Below are 18,532 nucleotides of genomic sequence, written 5' to 3'. Positions count from 1 at the left end.
ATGCTCCATTACCTCTCTTCCCAGAAATAACCACTATTAGCATTTTCTCGTATGTCCTTTTCGCCTTGTTAAGAAACGTTGTCTTAGTATATTTTTAATATAACTATACTAAGATCAGGCTGCACATCCTTTTAAAAACAATATATAAAAGTATTTTTTACATTCTTTGAAAAGATAAATTTTTCAGGAACATATAGTACTTCCACATTTGAATGTCATTATTTAATTAAGCCCTTATTTGTAGAATTATAAGTTGTTTTCAAATTGCTTCTATTTTATTTTACTTACTTATGCATTAATTAATTTATTTATTTTAGCATCCCAAGTAAAGGCTTCCCAAGGGAATCACAGGAGCAGCTGCGAGAAGCAAGACCACACAGAGGTGGGGGAAGGGCGCACAAATGGCAACCACGCAGTGCCAAGGTGAAGGAGTGGAAGAAATTGCTCCTATTTCAAATCATGCTTTAAGTAACATCTTTCAAATATGTCTTTCTATCCATGCTGATTCTTCCCTTAGCATAAAATGTTAAAATGTATATAACGGGTTCAAAAGTTGTAAGCTTTTTAAGATCCTCAGCACTTCTTCTTCCCATAGACAGTGATTGGTAGTTCTCCAAACCACACCTTCACCAATACTAAGGACAATTTTTAAAAAAAATCTTTGGGCTGGGCGCGGTGGCTCACACTGTAATCCCAGCACTTTGGGAAGCCGAGGTGGGCGGATCACGAGGTCAGGAGTTCAAGAACAGCCTGGCCAATACGGTGACACCTTGTCTCTACTAAAAATATAAAAATTAGTCGGGCTTGGTGCGCGCCTGTAGTCCCAGCTACTCGAGAGACTGAGGCAGGAGAATCGCTTGAACCTGGGGGGCAGAGATTGCAGTGACCGGAGATTACGCCATTGCACTCCAGCATGGGCGACAGAACAAGACTCCAATAATTTGCCTAGAGGATCAATACCAATATCTTTTCATTTATGAATTTTTAAGAACATGTTACCTAATCATCTAAAGTGAAATATTTTAGTCACCCATCCCAATTATCTTCTACTCAACTTATAAAAATTATTTACAAATGAAAGATGCTGCATTTGTGGAAAGTAACCAGGAAGATACGCAACATTTACTTATTTCAAAGTTTTAACTTTGAATCATGCAGGACCACTGAAAAGATGTCTGTCTGAACTTCGATTTAATCCACATGTAACTATGTTCAGTGTACTGTCATCAGGGACATACTTAAAGACATGGTTGTAGATGGCCCACTGCTGGATTTAGTTTATAGATGAGATTGGTTATATTACAATACCCTTTCATATGAAGGCTCGTGTGATAAAATAAATTTCTATCCGCATTAGAGAAAGCTTTGTTTCCTCCAAATAGCTATGGCATTTTCTTTCGTCAATATAGATATATCAAATGAACACATTTCAATTTGAGCTTTGTTTAGCAAGAAGTTCAAAGATAATAAACCCACTTCAAAAATTATGTTAAGGCATTTCATACACTTATGTGAATTGCTTTAAAATTATGTATATATATAAAATACAGTAATATATATTAATACTGTATGTGTATGCATAAATATATATATGTACGTATATGCTTAGAGAGAGAGAAAGGGAGACAGAGAGATATTCTATTTGTGAATTCCATTTTTGTTAATTTGCCCACGAACTAAAATTTATTTGAAACCCCAAAATGAACACTAACAGCACTTTGTTGGTCATTCACGTACATGTGCAGAGGGCCAAAATATTTGAATAATCCAGCATGCATGCTCCAGCTGAGGTGCAACAAGGTGACACTCTGCCTCGTAGTTTCCGCTCTCACACTGCAAACAAGTGTCATTCATTTTTTATATTTTGGGCTGCTTGTGATGTCACTGTCTAAGAGGGCCCCCAAGCATGGTGCTGCAGTGCTGTCTAGAGATTCTAAGCACAAAGCGGCCGTGTTAGAGAAGCTCTGCTCAGGCATGAGTTGTAGTGTATTGACCATGACTACGTTAACAAATCAATAGTTTATATTCAATAAGATGTCTTTAAACAGAAACACACCAAAAGCAACATTATGTATCGATCTGTCGATTTGTTGATGAAAATGTTGTGACCAGAGGCTTGTCATTTTTTAACTCTGTATTTTCCAGGGGAGCAGTAGTTCCGTATTTGCTAATTCTGCATTTATGGAGACTTTATGGAACAATACTGCTGTGAATAACAAGAATTAACTGTATTCTTTTACTTTCTCTATATGATTGTAATATTATACCCATACTCCTTATTAATATGTCCACTTTTTTTTTTTTGAGATGGAGCTCGCTCTTGTTGCCAAGGCTGGAGTGCAATAGTGCGATCTCGGCTCACTGCAACCTCCGCCTCAGTCTCCCGAGTAGTTGGAATTCCAGGCACACGCCACCATGCCCAGCTAATTTTGTATTTTTAGTAGAGATGGGGTTTTGCCATGTTGGTCAGGCTGGTCTCGAACTCCCAACCTCAGGTGATTCGCCCACCTCGGCCTCCCAAAGAGCTGGGATTACAGGCGTGAGCCACTGCCTAACAATATACATTTTACTGTTTAGTGTTCTAGTCAAAACAGATTTATAATTTGTTTTTCTTATATTCTCTCAACACTTTGTTAAAATGCTTGATTTTGTCCAAATTCTATTCTATTTGCTCCTCCTGGTTTGCATTGTTTCAATGATACAACAAACATCTATAGACTACTCTGCCTTTTTTATAACTGTTTTGTAATAGTAAAGTGAGCCATTCAAAGAGATTCCCTCTCAGTTTTCCAAGTGAGCTATCTAAACTTTTCAGTAATCTTTTAAAATAAAATTACTTTTCTTAGTTCATGTTACAAATACCTTATTGATTTAGACACTGAAAGGTTTGTAAACCAAAATCTACATCCCAATGGCAGTTGACAAACATAAATGAGCACACGATTCTCATTTCAGCACGACAATGGGAATTTAAACAACGCGTGAATTAAAAATACATCATTAATTTACTAGATCATGACGTATCCAACATATTCTTTATGATAATGTATATCTTTTACTAGAATAATCTCATTATTTTCTTATCCAAAAAGTCCAATCAGTGGATTAGTATCTGGAGCAACAGAATGAATGCCGAAATATGGTTTCCCCCCCTCCTGGTTGTACAAATTTGAGCAAGATATTTAATCTATTCAGACCTCAGTTTTCAGGATTAAAGAAGACTTTATTTTAGACGGTTAAATAACATAATTTATGCTAAAAAGAAAAAAATAAGTTAAAAATGGTATATGGCATATATTTAATAGCTGTTCCTTTCTCCATTTTCCCGTGATAATTGTTACGTTTAAACACTACAGGCATCCTATATTCGTTCTAGTTACACCAAGTTCTATTTATTCTTTAAATTTCCATGAAAATATTTTGTAAAATATGTAGTATTGCATGACTTGATGGTATAAAATGTGAAATATTAAAAAAAAGAAAGAAAAAAACTGTTGTAAATTGCACAATATTAAGAAGCAACTCAGGCATATAGTGTAGTTTAAAAAACAGTTCAGGCCAGGCATGGTGGCTCACGCCTGTAATCCCAGAACTTTAGGAGGCTGAGGCAGGGGGATCACTTGAGGTCAGGAGTTTGAGACCAACCTGGCCAACATGGTGAAACCCTGTCTGTACTAAAAATACAAAACTTAGCTGGGTATGGTGGCGCATGCCTGTAATCCCAGCTACTTGGGAGGCTGAGGCAGTAGAATCACTTGAGCCTGGGAGATGAAGGTTGCAGTGAGCCGAGGCTGCCCCACTGCACTCCAGCCTGAGTAACAGAGAGTGAGACTCTGTTAAAAAAAACAAACAAACAAAAAAAGAAAACCAGCTCAAAATGCATTCATCTCAAAGGTTAGCTGTTGAGTATTGAAGGGTGTGTCTGTGCTGACAAAAAACGAAAAAGAAAAAAGAGTTCAGTGTAATATTTTCAACAGGGTGCTAATAATTTAAGAACTTAGGTGGAAATGGATTTTATATTAGAGAAAAATGCATTAATCTTATTTCTTAAAAGAGACTTGGTCACTTATATATTTAGTACAGGGCGACTATTACAAACCATTTAAACAGGAAGAAAAGTGAAAATGTCAGCTTGTACTCTACTGATACGGAATTAAATCCACACATCATGCCACAGCAGGATGCATTGCCTAAAACATATTTCCTATTTAGGTCTCTTGATTTTCTTCAAAATTCTCCCTAAAGTGTGGTTTCATTTTAATAGTATCTGAAAAATACATGCTTTGTTTAGCTCTTATCAAAGGCAATATTTAAAAGTATTAGGATTTTTCTCTATGATTTTTCACTGTCTTTCTCTTTTATCTTCATATTGTACACAGTGAAAAACAGACAAAAATCATATTTTTAGTGATGATGAAGGAATCACTTCTTGCATTTCATCCTGGTCGGGTTAAAAGTAGGTATGGCTGTCCTAGAACTATAAGGCTCTACATTTATACTTAGTATTTTCTCTGAATCCAACATGGAATATAAACCACTCTATACACAACTTCATTAAGCAAAATAAGTCACATGAATATGTTTAAGGTAGATTCCTGGCCAGAAAAGCTGTATACCTCTTATAGATCAAAGAGAATGGCATTTAAAACTTCAGGCATAAGTCTACATGAAAAAGAAAGAGCCAGGGGTGGTCAGGGAACTGAAAACCTGGGAAAACACTGGCTTATGTTTATAAAGCCCCTTATTGCCTGGCAAAGCTATTCTCATTTATTCTACTAGGGCTCAGAATGACACTCTAAATGAGCAGCAGAGGGCAGAAGCCTTGCACAGTCCTTTTGCAAGTAGGTAGATATTCTTGAAAACGGGTTCAATGAAATGTAATGCCAGGCAGCTAGCATGAGCAAGTTCTTCTAAAAGTTGGTAGTAGTTTTCTGCGAGCCAGGCTCTACATCAATGACTGGCTCGTTATTAGCCATAATTCAAAAACATTTTTGGTTGCAATAGTAAATAATGAAAATGCTGCCCTAACCACATGATGGCAACACAGTATGGAAGAAATGAATGAATGTGCAGGCCAGCTTTCAGCTAGGTCACTATAAAACACCTGAGAACTTCAGCAAGTTGTTCAAGCTTTCATCCTCTAAACTGGAGATTCTGAGATTTGCTTTTATTGTTAAGGAAGTCTTTCCTTTTTCTTCCCACATCCCCATGCCACTCCTTACCAGTCTCTGCCTACTTTCCCAATCACCATGCACCAAAAAAAATCTTGTCACTTTTTTTTTTTTTTTTTTTTTGAGACAGAGTCTCACTCCATCACTAGGCGCCAGGCTGGAGGGCAGTGGCACAACCTCGGCTCACTGCAACCTCCGCCTCCCGGGTTCAAGCAATTCTCCTGCCTCAGCCTCCCGAGTAGCTGGGACTACAGGCACATGCCATCACGCCCAGATAATTTTTTTGTATTTTTAGTAGAGATGGGGTTTCACTATATTGGCCAGGATGGTCTAGATCTCTTGACCTCGTGATCCGCCCACCTCGGCCTCCCAAAGTACTGGGATTACAGGCGTGAGCCACCACACCTGGCCCCATCTTGTCACATTAAACCAAAAAACTGAGTTAGAAGATTAAATTAGATGATGAGATTGGGATGATGAACAACAAAGAGAAAAACAGGGGATGGTTGTTGGGTATAACAGGGAAACCCTCTAGGAAGCCTCAACAAAGGCTTCATCCTCCATGGCAGGGTCCATTCTTCCAGGTTTTCCCCCATGAAACTCTCTGACTCTGCAGTTTTCTGGTCTGTGACTCTCTGGGAGAGGACAGATGGGTTAGCATAGGATATGCCAGAGTCTTGGGTCTGTTTCACCATACGTCTTCCTATTTCTTCCAAAATTGACAAATCTGCATTCATAATGGATTTCCTAAGCACTTGGTTAGAGTTCCTTAAGAACAATAGTAAAGACAGACCCAAGCTTGTACGACAACCAGTGGCACCAGGGGATGCTTCCAGGAGAGAATGGGACCTGGTCTGTGAACTATCCACCTTGCCTTCTATCCACCAAAGCAGGCTTGCACAGCCAATTTGAAGCTGGCCTCCAAGACACCGGGAACGACTATCCTTCAGAGGAAGGTAAGGTGTGCTGAGCACTGCTTATTAAATGAATACCTGTATCAGAAGGAAAGTACAATAAAATCCTAACAGAACTGCTACCACTCTAATGGAAGATTATCCCTGTTCAGGCCGCATACTCATGAAAACCTATAGAGCCAGCAAGAAGAATGTGGAAAACTAGCCATGGTAGACAGGTAGATTTCAAACATGTTGCTTGCACTTCAATTTCTTTGCCAGCAAAATGGAGCTATAACTGCTGTCAATATTCCTTTATCCCCAACTATTTGTCTAAATACTGGGCTAGGTACGTTATTGCATATTAAATTTAATTATCACCACAGCCTCATGAGATTCCCATTCAGGAATTATATAAGCTACTCCATATGTACTTTCTAAAGTGACCGATCCAACCAGGGTGATTATTGTATTATAAACACCTCCATCATGACAGTATTCATGTCTTCACCCCGTCCTTACACCCATTTCTACTCCCTCAGCAACCTAAGACATAGTCTTTACTAATGGCTCATTTTCACAGAAAAACTTCTGCTAGGAATCAACTATAAAAATAGAAGAAAAAAGGATTTAATCCAGATCTATTTTCCACTGCTTTGTCTAATTACTTATGAGTCTTTAATATCTCCTCTTACACCTTATCCTTAACCATAAAGTCTCTATACATACTCAATTTACTAAAAATATGCTGTAGCTGATGTTCTAGCTAAGTCAGATGTCCTGACATCAAATTAAAATTTCACAGTGCATTCATGGTCCTTACAGAACCCTTTAGTTGTTCCACCCCAAAATGCACCATCTCAGCAGGATTTGATCTGCAAAAAGACAAAAGCAAGATCTAAACAACAAAAGACCAGAGTAAAATGGTTGTAGATTTCTTAAGAAAGAACCTGAGATAAACACTTGATACAAAGGGCTAGATGATGTTGAAGTAACATAGAGAACACCAGTCCAGGGGCCATAAAAGCAGAAACAATTTAACTAGGAGCATGAGAAGAGCCAAATGATTCCCTCTTTGCTTGCTGTCTTATGGCCTGTATAGATTAACAACATTTAACAGATCAAGAGGTCCAAGTCTTTCTATTCAAAAGGCCTTTGTACTCTACAATGTGATGCTGTGTAGCCTAGCTAATCACAACCAGCACATTTTATTTCCATGCCCAGGTACCAAATAAGAAAAGCGTGGTGATCAAATCATGTGGTGGGGTGAGTTGGGGGGAGTCACAGGGGGCTCTATCCAGGTAGAAAAGAGGCAGACGCATGACTGAAGAATTGTAAAGTCATTCAATTGGGTTGGGAGTGGGAGAGACAATAGCAAATTTCAAAGACAGAAAATGACAGTACAAATTACTTTTGTCCATAAGAAAAAAAAAAAATCCTTTTCTGCACAGAGCTGGAAAAGCCCTATTTTGTGCCCTGTATGAAAGCACTTTGATCGACAATGCAAACACAACTTGAGGCAGAGCAAAATACAGAATTGTAGCTATGATTCCACTCACCAAAAGGGTGGCCCTTCGATGTACAATTCGGCTAGCTTTACAGGAGTGCTCCACAGCAAAGCCAAATGACGAAGCAAGCCCCAGACCGCTTAGGCAATTAAAAGCTGGATGTAACTGTTAAAATGAAAAAGAAATAGGTAAGACTCAAATGAGCACATAAAGCAAACCCCAAAAATGCAAATAAATGCCATACATCTTCTAAATGTAGGAAAGCTGAAATTAGGAGCTAAATGAACTAAATTGCACACCTTAACTCTTGAAGAATATCTTTCGATAGAGGAATGTAAAATATGGTATAAAATGTATTAATTAGTTAAGTCACTTTGACTATTACTGTTAAGACACATTACCACAATTATAGAATATCTATTTGTTATCCTTCAAAGGTGATGTGGTTTATACTACAAATGCAGAAATACACATTATTAGAAAGAGAGAATAGTTGAAATGCATCTTTCTAGAAATATACAGACCTTATGTTTGCTCTTCAGATTTACAAATAATTTATTTCATCTTAAAATGTACAGTTTGCTCATCCATACAACTGGAGCATGATTTTGCTGACTTTTCAATTTAAATATTTACTGGCTAATACCATTGTCAATAGCATGTGGGGTATATTATATAACAGGAAGGTTCCAGTGATCCCAACACAACTTACTCTGAGCAAATAAGTTTAATCATCTGAAAACTGGGATATTATAGCCCCTACTTCACAGAAATGTTGCAAAGATAAAATATAAAATTCCATAAAAGCTCTTGGCACAGTGTCCAGCACGTAATACTCCTCCAATACATGCTTGCTGTCCTTGTCACTGTTGTTATCACCACTCAAAGGCTACATGTCTCAACTTCATCAACAGAGATATTGGGCTCACCTCCTAATGACTGACGCCTTCATACAAAGCAATTCCCTGCCCTCCCTTGCAACCAAGACCGAAAAAGGCTACACATCAAACTAAGCCACACCAAGACATCATGAAGTGACTTAAGTTCCTCCTCCTCTGGCGAGTAAAACTGGGGAGGTGAGGAAGTAGAAGAAAAAAGACGGGTTGAAAAAGAGGGAGTGACAACAATTGAAAACAATTATCTCTAATTTCTCTGTTTTCAAGTCATTCTCATCTTGGATGCTAAATGTATACCTTCACATGTCAACACAACGAGCCCCGCCTTGTCTGGCCTAACGGAGGCAGCCTGTAAAATTATTTAATTAGCTGGGAAGTGCCAGCTTGGCTGAGCCCATCTTGAGTTCCCCTGTCCAGCCACAGCTGCACAGCATATTCTTAGACACCCGCCTTACAAGGTCAAGCGGCAATTTCAGACTGATGGCTGCACCTTCCCAACCACTCTGAGAAGCCCTTCTGCCCTCCACTAAGACACCTGACAATCTGGAATAAAAGCATTAAATGCTAGCATCCTGATCTTCCAGGCTGTTGTTGGGGGTGGCTTTTGTCAAAATGGAGTGGGGGGAATGGAATTAAAGCTGCAGTGCACTAGGGTTTGGATGATCTCCTTCACTAATAAGCACAACCTCATTCAATGTCCCTGAAATCCTCCAAGCCTCAATCTTCTTATCTATAAAATGGGGAGCCGATGCCCACCATAGAAAATTGAGTAATATTGAAAGAAGATGCTTCTGGCACGCAACAAAGGATAATTACCATCCATTTTTGCTTTCCTTTTCAAGCTAGTTTCCTTATTATTAATATGTTACCTTGGTATATGATTATATGAGAATGACAGGTAAAGGATTGACTAATCAAGAGTATGTGTCTTTAAAAGACAAATTGACAAGACTAGAAAAAAACTGTAAGACCTTGTGTAAACTTGCTTTGTTTTTGTTTTACTTTTCAAGTCTTCAACTTGGCAAGCAGAGCCCAGCAAAGGAATATGGTTCTTTGATTCCCTCCTTAGAAACACTGCAGCCTTTATTGTCTTTATATCACACAGCTTTAGCACTTAATTATATCCTACCTTGGAATAATTAGGTGTCCTTATAATCAAGTCTGTTTACTCACTTGTGCAGTTCTGATCCTTTAATCTCTCTTGAATATTAGTTTGTAATGCTATTAAGAGCCACAATTTAACAATTTTATTACTAAATAAAATTGCAAGAATATTTTGAAGGAGTTCCACCAATGGGTTGAATTTAAAAATTACTTTTATAATTAAGAAAAGTACAAATTTATCAAGTAATTATGCCTGAAAAATAGAAGCACACAGGGCCTGTGTACCTTCCCAGTGACTGACTGTGCAGCTTTGGGCAAGTCACTGAACTTCATCTGGGATCTGCGTGCAGAGGAATTGTGGTAGGGTCAGATACTTGTCCCAGCTAGATCACCAATTTAGTCTAAAGATAAGTTAAGAATTATCTAGAGTGACAAAACTATGATACGACGACTGTCCATTTTAGGCAATAGAAAAATGTTATGTGCTTAGTTATTCTATACAATGTTAATTATAGATTTAAAGAATTTAAAGGCCTGCTGCTAACATGTCAAAGAGAAACCAAGCATGATCAGTGTACACAGTACACTACATTGTAGTGATTAAATCACCAGACTCTATACTTCCACTGCCTGGGCGTCACACTTAACAGTCACGTGATCCTAGATAAGTTATACTCCTCTGTGTTCCTTGGAGTCCTCCCGTGCAAGATAGGGATAATAACAATAATAATAATATCTAACTCATAGGATGGTGGTAAAAGATTATATAGATTATTCACTTAACACAATGGCATATAATAAACACTAGCTATTATTAATATTTATTATGATTAGCGAAGTAGAGTCACATAAAAATCACTACTTTCCAAACTGTCTACTCAAACCATATTTTGTTGTTTGCATCATAAATATTTGTCAAATGAATAAATGAGAAAGATTTTTGACTAGTATATTTCACTCATCAAATATTCAATAACAAATGGCAAATGCTTTAAGATGGTACCTTTACCAAATGTTATTTATTAGGTTTTCATCTACATTAAGATGTATTAAAGCTTATATGTTGATTGAAATTAAATACTTTATTAATTAAACGACAAGGCTAGGCAAACTCAAAATTTATATTTTTTCTGAAATATAAATTTCTTTTACAGTTTATATACCGAATTTTCTGTGATGACAATGCGATCTGATCTGTATTTTCAAACTTATTTTTAAATTTTTTGAGTCTCATTATAAAACTATCTAAATGGTTCAGTTAATAAAAAGTAAGTAAACATCATTCAAAACCAATCAGTCCATGGTAATCACTGCTTACACTCTGGCAAGCATCCTTCTAGACATCTCTCTATAAATAAATTCCCCTGGAATAGACAAAATTGTGCAGAAGTAGAACAATGGCATACATTGATTTTTATTTCAAAGCTTTTTCTCTATTGGAAATGTACTTTCTACATCATTGATGCCAGTTAATCTGTGTCTCCTTCTGATTCAAACTATTTTAACTTTCCATTTAATATTTGTAGACAATTTGAGATATTCAAATACCCTATTTAAAAGTAGTATCAGATGAGAAATTTAAAATAATTAAACATTGTTGACATTTGGGGAAAATTTTGGAGATTCGTTAATTTGCATCAGTTAGATGAACTTTTCTAGCATTAAACATATAAATCAGAAAAATTAAGCAAACACCAGACTACATATCTTACACAAATGCCACAAACGAAAGTGATATAGACAAACCTATAAAAATCCAGACAATAGGAATAAAACTTGTAAGATGTTGTTATCTTCATTCAAACTACCAGCTCCCTTAATGGAAATTAAGTTTACAGGCTTAAAAGAAATATTAACAATTTTCCCTTTAGATATAAAGAGAATGATAACACAATGTGAGGAATGGGAGATTAGTAAATGCAAATTAATTGACTTCTTTCTAATGAATAAAAATACAGATTTCACAGACATAAAAATATGAGCATATGAGTTTCATTCCACACAGCAGAAATGAAATGACAAGTTCAAACGGATGAATTTCAGAATACTGAAACCATTTTGCATTCTTCTGTTCATATAACTGTTTTAGAACTTCAGCCTTATTCTGAAAAGAAATATTCTAAGCTCAAATAAAAGATCTCTCTAGTAGTTAATACAGAAATTTTATAATCAGGCATTTGTACCCACAACAAAATAATCTTTTATAACACAGAAAATTATTACTTGGTCTGTATATACCAAAACCAGTCAACTAGTATTATTCTCTCATTTATCTGAGAAATATTTAACTGAGTGATGATTATGTATCTGATACCATTTCGAGATTCAGGTTTACTCTGTGTAATACAGTAACCACCAGCTACATGTGGCTGATGAGCATTTAAAATGTGGGTATTCTCCAATGACATGCACTGCAAGTGTAAAATACATATCAGATTTGATAAATTTAATATAAAAAATGCAAAATATCTCAACAATATTACATTGGTTATACATTAAAAAGATAAAGTTTGGTATATCAGGTTAAATAAAATCTATTAATACAATTAATTTCACCAGCTTTCCTCTCTCTTATTATTTATCATATGCCTATTAATAATTTAAAATAACACATGTGGCTCACATTATTTTCTACAGAACAGCCCTCTCCTAGGCGATATTGGTGGTGAACAAAGAACACAGGTGACCTGTGTATTTATGAAGGCTGCATGATTGTGACTGGGCACTAATGCTGTTTAAGGACCTGTGTCAGATGCTAAGGAAGGTGTATTAAAATACAAGCTGTTGTCCAGGCGCGGTGGATCATGCCTGTAATCCCAGAACCTTGGGAGGCCAAGGTAGGTGGATCATCTGAGGTTGGGAGTTTGAGACCAGCCTGAAAAACATGGAGAAACCCCACCTCTCCTAAAAATACAAAATTAGCAGGGTGTGGTGCCATGTGCCTGTAATCCCAGCTACACAGGAGACTGAGGATGGAGAATCACTTGAACCCAGGAGGCAGAGGTTGTGGTGAGCTGAGATTGCGCCATTACACTCCAGCCTGGGCAACAAGACTGAAACTCAGTCTCAAAAAAAATATATATATATATATACACACACACATATATATATAAAATATTATATTTTAATTTTTGATTTTTACTTTTTAAATAATGTTTTATTCCATCCAAAATCATTTCTGTTCAATATTATATTTTATATATATATGTATATATACACACATATATGTATGTATATATATACACACATATATATAAAATATTTATATAATTACATATATTGTGAGGAATGGGAGATTAGTAAATGCAAATTATATATGCGTATACATTATAAAACATATATGTGTGTGTATATATATACATATATGCTGCAAGCCAACCTGTGCAATTTTATTTTGCCATCTACAATTAAACTTCAGAAAGACACATCGAACGTCACTTAAGAATGGTGATGCTGTTAAATTTGAGCAGCCTAAAATACAGCTCTGCTTTATGTAAAGAAGTCTCTCTACTAAAGTTATGGTTGTTCAATGCACCTGACTTCCTTTATCCTGAGGAAAGTGTTTGACCAATGTGCAGTGCAGAACCCACCACTGTGCTGTGGATGTGCTCCTCAGGCTCCAGAGGAAGAAGGAGGATGTCACATTTTATTTGCTTTTAAAGGCAAATTTGCACAGTGGAGCAAGTGGCCTCATCACAAATGCTATTTGAAATTCATTGATATCCTCAAGCTAGCTAAGTTGGATCTTAGGAGGAAAGGGCTGGGGAAAAATATTTCAAAACATCCAGAGGCTCCTGAAACCTCCCTCAGGATCTGAAGGTCCACTGTGGTTATGACAAATAGATTAGAGAACTGTCGAGTATATGTTAGAGATTAATGAGCAGAGCATAGTGTTTGGTGATCCTGACCAACATCATAAAGAAATTATGGGCAGCCAAAGAGTAATGACAAGATATGCTTAGAATAAATGAAAAATAGCACACCTTGATTTTTTTAAATAATATGTTTTGTTCCCTCCAAAACCACTTCTGTTCAAAAAGTGTCTTATTCTTATTACGTGGAATCTTGGAGTTAGAACTCTTTAGGACAGCATTTCAATTAATTTAATTCAGAGATTTCCACAATAATCTGTCAGATGTTGGCATGGTTTTGCTTAGAATATGTGGCTTCTATCTTAAAGATGCACCAAGCCAATCAAAACACAATCATATTTTCAACATTCAAATGCAGGATCTGTGACAAAGCTTATGTTCAAAGCTTTCAAAAAAGGGGAAAAAAAAAAATTCTGCAGAAGTTTAGAAAGATATTCCATGTAATATCGATTCATTAAGCAATTCTGAAAGGGTCAAATCTTATTTTGCTTAAGGGTTATTTGGTACAGAAATTACTGAAGTTTTATAAATTATGCACTCTCTCCCTGCTTATTTTCTGAATGAATAAATATGAGACCAATTTTATACAGAATCACTTCAACTTGAACTAATAATTGTGTATTGCATGCCCAGAATAATGTTTGTTTCAGAAGGGTACATATAAAAAGAAATGTAAAAGAAAACATTAAATCGGTCACTAATTATAATTAATTCATAGATAGTCGAGGTTCATTTGCTTTTGCTGAAGTACATAAAATAGTAGTCATATGGAGGCCTAGAGTGCAAGCAAATGAGTACTAGATCATATAAGGACTGTTTTCATTTACTGAATAGCTGGGGATACAAAATACCATTTTTGAAGACAAATTGGTGTAAGGAGAAACCTGTAGGTCTCACCAGAAACTATGAATCCCTTGCTGATTATTTCCTTTATTTTGAGGGATGTACATGGCTCATTTTCAGGAAAGTTGAAGTCATTAAGAAAAATTAAAACCTGCCAAAAGATGTTGTTTGGGATTTGATTTGCATTGAAATATTCTGGGACATTTGATTTGTTCAAGATATATGTAAGGAGATATATAAAATTCTCATCAATTTTTAAATGTACATAGATGTGAACTAACCCATGGAATAAGAATGCTTGTTAAATCATCAAAAGAGTCTGACCTTTGTGTATGAAAGCTGGCTCTCCTTAACTGATGCCCCATCCTACTCCTTGGTTTGGTAATATAGTAATTATTATATTTAACCTCTGTCCATGAGAAACCCATTTAATTGTTGATCTGATCCTCTCAGCTATCACCCACAATATCCCTCAAAGATTCATCCAGTTGTTCATCATATTCACTCCTTGATATGGAGCAAATGAATTTGTTCCCACACTCCCTTGCCAGCACTCACACCACCCAGGGAGAGTTATTCAAGTGAGCAGGTGAACAAAGATCAAGTGAGATGACCATCTAAAACAGGACATCAACACACAGTCATCCTTGATGAAAACGACCAGAACCACAAAATGACAGCAGAATACACACTAACTGTAGCATTCCTCTGAAAGCAATACAGGACAGCAACAAAAGAAAGAGAAGGAAGCTTGGGGTGTTCTGTTTATAAGGAATTTGGTTTCCAAATCCACAAATCCTGACCAGTGTTGTCTATGATGAATTTTCATAGTAGCCACAGTAAGCTATCCAGTCCATGAATAAACACTTCTGGAGCACCTTTAAATTGGCTTTATGGGCCTTCAGTTTGAAATGAGCACTTTACCAATAGCCAAAATTGATTCCTATCTTTGCATTAAGAATAATTCCCACTGGGCTTCTATTTATCAACACAGTATTAGCCATCACCATGTATTATTTGTGGTTAGCTAAAAATAATGAAATTCTATTTCTTTAAAAATAATTCATATTTCTGTCTCTCACACTACACATAGATGTGTGTGTCTGCACACAACAAATCCTTTCTCCCTCACACATATATACAGCAACTCAATGCAGGCCACTGCAATCAAAAAGAATTTACTATATGTGGAATATTTTAGAAGAATGTGAAGAAGGGATAAAGAAATGTAGAAATAACATGTGTTTGCAATATTTTGAAAATTAAAGATCCCATATACCAAATGTCATGTATATATACATAATTATACTTTTGTATTTTCTAAAAGTACAATCATTAAACAGATCAAGCTGTTAGATTATTAAAATAAAAGATTACGTGCTGAATTTTTAAATATACACAATGTATTTTAATCATATTGCTGTCAGATCTAATGGCATCAATAAAAATTAGGGATACACATTCAAAATCAATTTCAGAGCTAAATACTCATTGCATAAGGTGCCAGTAGAAATAATACCACCCTTCCAAAAGAAAAAAATTAAAGTGACCTGATTATTTACTGTGTTAGTCTTACTGACATGAACTGTACCCTTTAAAATACAAATTCTCTAGTAATAGTAAATATAACCACATTCTAAACAAGAAATCAGCATAATTACTGTATTAAAAAAGAAATACTTCCAGAAGCAGCCAACAAATGCCTTCATCCCTTTTGTTACCCTCCCCCTAATTAATTAACAGATTGGCACAGTCTAAGAACAAAATTTATTTTCAATTAAAATAAGAAGCCCGTATGTCATGATAATTTTTTGCTACTATTTCTAATGTACAAAACAAAGGTTTGCTTTTAGCACTGAACGCAGTAATCAAAACAAATCCTTTAATTTTCAATAACTGTAAGGATACTTCAAGAGTTGTTCTGGTAGCAAGGTACTACCTCAATGGTTAATCCTATTAAGAACTGAGCCATGCACTGCAACTAAATCCTCTGGGGAATTTGAGGAATGAAAGGCTTACTGCACACTTAGAAGGCAACGACTTTTGTAAAGGGCTCTATTATATGAGGAACAAAAGAATACCACTTGTGTACTTAAATATCATCTGCTTTTCCTTCCAAAATACTCCATTTTTAAGTAAAGATATGTGATTTAAATGTATTTAGAGTTCAGCTTTTGGCACGACTCTCGTTTCTGAGTAGAAGTGCCATCTGCGGGCCCCATGGCTCACGCATAATGATATGCTTACAAGCTGCTTCCCTTTTCTGCACAATGTACCCTTTTCACTTTAACATACATTTTCCATAAATTTTTGAATAACAAATTGGGCCGTGGAAGTTTGTTGAAACGGGACAAGGGAAATGCCTGTAGGCTAGAAAACGGCGATTTTACTCAAGAAATTGGTGCAGTGGAAAATATCCACTCCACCAGCCCAACCCTCCCCCAGACCGCCCCCGCCACGTCCACCTACCTTGAGCTGTGACCCTTTAAAACTGTAGGGGAAACTTCTTTTCCCCTCAATATATTAGGCCTGTGCATTAACTTGAGCAAACAGCCCACATGCCTGCTATCCATTACACCTGCTGGGTGACAAACAGATGAGAGTCATCACGCCGACTCCCAACGTTTGATCTCCTGATAACGCCAGATGTCCCCCATTCACATTCAAACACAACCACCGTCATTAATGCAACTCGCCCGGCTGGCATTTAATAGGGGGAAAAAGTTGAATTCTAATCTAAAATCCTAACTATCCAAAGCTTTCAGGGTGTGAATATATAGGCTATTAAATATGCTTCAATTTGTAAACTTTCTAGCTATTAAGATAACTGATTTCATTATCAGGATGGGAACTGGTTCAGACAGGCAGATTTTGCTCGTTTCAAAAGAGAAGACTCGTTTGCCTTCTTAATTTTGAATTGAAACAACAAAACGTACCTTTACTTTCTGTCGTATGCTTAAACACAATAAGAATAATCTTAATTGTTGGCTGTAGTTCAAATATACCACTTACTGAAAGGCTGAGTTAACAAACAAATAACTAAAGTCAAGGAAGCCACTGACAGAGAAAAATGAGATTCCCCTACCCCTGGCCTAATAGCAGACATAAAACTGTTTGATGATAAGATTCTATTAAAGACCATTAAAAAATCCAGGTACACAGGTATCATTCTGGGTCTACTGAATAGGAATCTTCAAGGTTAAGGCTCAGGAATTTTAAAACTTCCTTGTTAATGCTTTTGAAACCAGTCCTAGACCCTGAGCTTGGCAACTCCTGGAACTGTGCATGAGAACATAACTTAGCAGCTTGGCTTTGGGGGACTTTCTTCTTTCCCATTCTTTCTTTTAAAAAGAAAATATTTACAGTGTGTCTACTCCATGCCTGACACAAAATACATAGAATCTGCAAGACACAAGGTTTATCTCTGGTGAGTCAACACGTGGCTCCAGAAACAGACATTGGAATACTCAACATGAGGGTGGAAGATATTCTTATACCTGAAATACAGGAAGTGAAAAAACCTGAGAAACTATCTAGAAACTTACAGTGTGTCCACTAATTGTACATTCTAGAAAATGTGGGAAGGAAGAAACCAGTGGACCTATATCAAAAATTCTCAGAAGGAGCTCCGACTTCTTCAAAGGAAGAAGGTTGAATTTCACCATTCAGAAGGAAGGCAGAAAGACTGTAGTTTCTTTCTGTATCCTTCCTGTACTAATACTCAGATCCAATTAGATCTCTCTCCTTCTAGCTTCTTCCCCCTCTGGATTGAAACTATTTTCTCTGCCAAGAAGTTCTCATTGATCAGCTGCTCCAAGCCCCATAGTCACTCCACCACAGTACCCATTATATTTTCTTCATCTCACTTATTGCTCTGTGAAATTATTTTCTTTTTTTTTTTTAGATGGAGTTTTGCTCTTGTTGCCCAGGCTGGAGTGCAGTGGCATGATCTTGGCTCACTACAACCTCTGCCTCCCAAGTTCAAGCGGTTCTCCTGCCTCAACCTCCCGAGTAGCTGGGATTACAGGCATGCACCACCATGCCCAGCTAATTTTGTATTTTAAGTAGAGATGGGGTCCATGTTGGACAGGCTGGTTTCAAACTCCTGACCTCAAGTGATCCACCCGCCTTGGCCTCCCAAAGTGCTGGGATTACAGGCATGAGCCACCTCGCCCGGCCTTTGTTTTTTAATACGTTTATTGTGTGTCTCCCTACATCAGAGCAGAGGCCTTGCCTGTCTTGTTC

At 36.7% G+C, this 18,532-nt stretch overlaps 1 protein-coding gene across 5 annotated transcripts in view; it reads right to left on the bottom strand.

Moving 5' to 3' along the window:
- The window catches only part of TENM2 (teneurin transmembrane protein 2), a 1,274,635-nt gene that overhangs the window by 1,170,867 nt on the left and 85,236 nt on the right, over nt 1-18,532 (bottom strand). For all 5 annotated transcript variants that reach the window (XM_064376511.1, XM_012461093.3, XM_064376512.1 and 2 more), the window contains exon 2: nt 7,624-7,737. The gene's annotated coding sequence lies outside the window, so the exon portion shown is untranslated. The remainder of the gene's footprint in view (nt 1-7,623; nt 7,738-18,532) is intronic.

The sequence above is a fragment of the Aotus nancymaae genome, unplaced genomic scaffold (assembly GCF_030222135.1).
Source record: "Aotus nancymaae isolate 86718 unplaced genomic scaffold, 86718_ANA_hifiasm-v0.15.2.pri h1tg000015l_0, whole genome shotgun sequence".
NCBI classification, from domain to species: Eukaryota; Metazoa; Chordata; class Mammalia; order Primates; family Aotidae; genus Aotus; species Aotus nancymaae.
Note: the sequence above shows the minus strand (reverse complement) of the source record. Positions and strands in the feature narration are given on the sequence as shown.